The following is a 3,626-nucleotide window of genomic DNA, read 5'->3' on the forward strand; positions in this document are numbered from 1 at the left end:
CAGGAACATGGCATAGATTTTTGAATACTCTCATGAAAAGGGATTGGTTTGAGCTCTTGTTCAATCCAGTGAGTGTTCTGTTGCAAAGGGAAATATCCTTACCACTTTAATCCCCAGTTTTCTGAAGAGTGGTGGAGATATCTTGCCATTTTTGGCTTTATATTTCCAAAAGCTGTGTGTTATCTCTCCCATTTTTACATTGCTTAGATTGAAAACCATATTTAAACTACTGATATTAAGTGCTATCAATATCAAATGTCTTTCAAGCTCCTCCTTTTGGAAAGCTTGTGTGACTTGTCATAGATGATATTTTCCAAGTGAAGAGGTATGTGGCTTAACGAGATTACATATCATGGGCATATTTTTTTCCAACTATCTTTGCTAATGTTCAGACACTAAACATGAAGCCACATAGTAATTAGATCTTCACTAAATTGAAAATATCCTGACTATACTGGTTATATTAACGAATCATTTATAAACTCTCATTTCATTCTCCTAAATAGAAAGTTTCATCCTTAAGCTGAAAGTGGACTCTGTCCTTTGAAACTTGGAAGCAAATTTTGAAGAAAAATATGTATTTTCTTTCAAATGGAATATGTCATTACAACGAGTACTTTTATAATAGACTTGATTTTATAGTGTCCTGGTCAAGCATCACATACATAACAATATATGTATCTTTTTGATGTAGTCATCTGTAACTGAGACCAGTGCTTTCTAGATACTTTCATGTCATGACATATACAGAATGCATGTACAAGATACCAGAAGCTGCTTATGGTCTTAGAAGGTGGGGGCTGCCAACCAGAAACCCTGAAGTTTATAGGGATTAATATCACTGCATACTTTTAATCTATTCAGGGCACACTAGTTGTGAAGTTCTAACTAGGACCACCTACCTTTATTAATATTGTGTTTATACATCAATTTTATGTAGCCAAAAGCAATAATCAAAATATTTTTAATATTTTAGTTATTTCCAATAAGCAACTTTTCTATTAGCTTACTAAACACAACCTTTCTCACTATCATCCCTGAGACTATATTTTCTATGTGAGTAGAAATCTTTTAAAGTAAATATTTATTTTTCATATGTATAGCAATTTTAGGGCCCCCTTCAAGATGCAAAATGCAATCTCAAACCATTTGGTGTTTGTCATTTTATGGAGATTCTCATTTGGTAAGTGACAAGTTTTCTCTTCTTAAATAAACAGGTTTATGACATTCAGGGTAAGGTAAATAACAGGTGCTTTTTAGATGATATTTTTGAATTTTATCTTAATAATCCATAATGTATCCACTGAAGATGGGTGAGGAAGGTGAAAATAAAAAAGAATGTCTAGCATTAAATGACTCTGTTATTACAAAATTGACTCAAAATCAGTACTTTTTAATAGCTAAGTGCATTTTTTTGAATAGATGTTTGATTCTCTTCCTAAAGGTTGCTCTTTTTCTCTGCTCCCTCTCCACTGTCAATGTGCTGATGGACAGATGAGATTAAATGGCATCCTCCTGACTCTCCATCTCTGTAAGTTTCATTCCCTTTAACATCAGTGCTTCGGGCTGTTGTTTCTCCCCATTGCCCTCCCCCCTTTCCACTCTGGAACATTTTCTCTCATGAAGTATGTTGGTTTAAGTACATCCTCTAAGAAGACAGATGTTCTTAGTATAGTGCCTTTTTTTTTTGTAATCACCAACCCATCTTCTTTTCCCATTTCCTATTTCATGGAAAAAATATTGGCATTAATATCAGCCATGGGTCATGGGATTTGAGATGTTTCCTATATCTCAAAGCTTGTGGTAATTGCAGATGCAATACTCTTTGAATACCAAAGATGTAACCATGCATATTTTCAAAGATGATTCCATACTTCTGAGAGCTCAAGGAAGCAGAAAATATAAAGGATCTCCTAATTTTGCACTATATTAGGTAATCAAAAAAATAATATTATAGTGTTAATGCTGGAGAATGCTTATACTCAATTACTCAGCAGAAATTTATAAGAAAGTAGAAATATAAAAGCAGTCATATACCACCTTCTTCACCTACTTTTTTAGCCTTAACTCTATTATGAGGTGAATATGAGATAAATGTTAGGTGCCAGAAACCACGGCAGAAGCTAGAGAAGAAAAACTGGAATATCAGGAAATGTATTCAGTAGTTTCTGCTTGATAATCATGATTAACTTCCCATGTTAATTCATCAGAGTAACCTGAAATCTTGAGCCCAGGTTACTTCATACTTTGGTTATAGGAACACTAGCTAAAAGCCATCACCAGTATTTCATACGCATTTTTTTCCAAGCAAATTATGACTTTTCACCTATTCAAATTGGTAATATTAATCAGTATTTTATAAGATTCAAGAATCAATTCTTAAACATTCTATCAGCATCCCAAGTAACCAATCTCTTCTTATTCATACCTGGATACTAATAAAACAAACCTCCTAGGATGGCTGTCTTCCCCTGGCTCCTTCAAGTCTTCTGTGTACCTTTTTTTTTTACCTGGTCTTCTGTTCCAAAAGGCTGACGTGAGCGTCCTTGTCCTCTGGCTTCTTTCATGTTTAAATTAACCATTGGGAACCCTAAAAGGAAATTGGAGGGGGAGAAGAAAGAGGTCTGGATATTTATTATTCTTCCTTTGGGGTTAACTTAACCTGCATTTTTTTCTTAACTGCTCTCGCAGTAGACGTCTCTTCATGACCATCACCTTCCAGATGGTGGTAACTTCTCTCTCCATCTTTGCAGGCCTGGATATGGTGACAACTGTGCTGCTATTAACACCTTATTCTTGCAATATCATTTTTGTAAATAGTTTTCTGTAAATAGTTTTTTCAAATAAACAGTTTCTGTAAAATAACACCTCCTCTAAGTTTTCTTAATTTGAGTATGCTCTTTGTTTCCTATTGAAATTTATCATAGATTTGTGCTTATTATTGGGTGTTGTATATGGCTTGTATTTAATGTCATTAAATATGGTCATCTTAGCAATATAGATTTTGTAAAAGATTAGCATAGTTTTGCCACTCTGAGAATCATTAAATTATAGACCAGCCATAAAATACTTAGGACTAAACTTAACTGAAAGATAAGCAAAAGTTTGAAGGAATTTGAGAACAAAAAAACAAAACTTTAAAAAAGTTTGTTATTGCCTCCTAATTTTGGAAAAAATCACTAGGCACAGGCTGGATCTTCACAAAGAATATTAACATTTCTTATTAGAAGAAATCATAGTGAAATGGAAATGACTTTAACCAGAGACGGAAGAGGAATTTATAGCGAAGAAAGCATGCACTCTAATGAGACCATAGAAGAATCATAAATCCCGCTCAAATCTGGCCAGTGTGGATTTGAACAACAGGGTTTAAAATTTTTTTTATAATGAGAACTTTTGCTTCCATAAAGATGAAATAGCTGAATTTTTTGTATTATTCCCTATAAGCACAGTTTAAAAACACTAGACATTATAGATTAAACAAAAATAAGAAGACTGAAAGAAGGAAAAAAGAAGGATAATCAGCTAGGAACCTTGGAAACCATGAATAACATCGTGATAAGTTTCAGAGTTTTTGTTTTGGGCTCATAGATCCCAGGTTTGGAGATGAAGAAGCAAGCAATATA

The 3,626-nt window shown here is 33.6% G+C and overlaps 1 long non-coding RNA gene across 1 annotated transcript; it reads left to right on the plus strand.

Annotated features, from left to right (window-relative positions):
• The first annotated feature begins 1,441 nt into the window (after positions 1-1,441).
• Positions 1,442-2,865, plus strand: LOC112484312. The gene is made up of 2 exons (XR_003047983.1): positions 1,442-1,531; positions 2,754-2,865. It is a non-coding gene; the product is annotated as an uncharacterized LOC112484312 (long non-coding RNA).
• The last annotated feature ends 761 nt before the right edge of the window (positions 2,866-3,626 follow it).

Source organism: Pteropus alecto, unplaced genomic scaffold, assembly GCF_000325575.1.
Source record: "Pteropus alecto unplaced genomic scaffold, ASM32557v1 scaffold75, whole genome shotgun sequence".
NCBI lineage: Eukaryota > Metazoa > Chordata > Mammalia > Chiroptera > Pteropodidae > Pteropus > Pteropus alecto.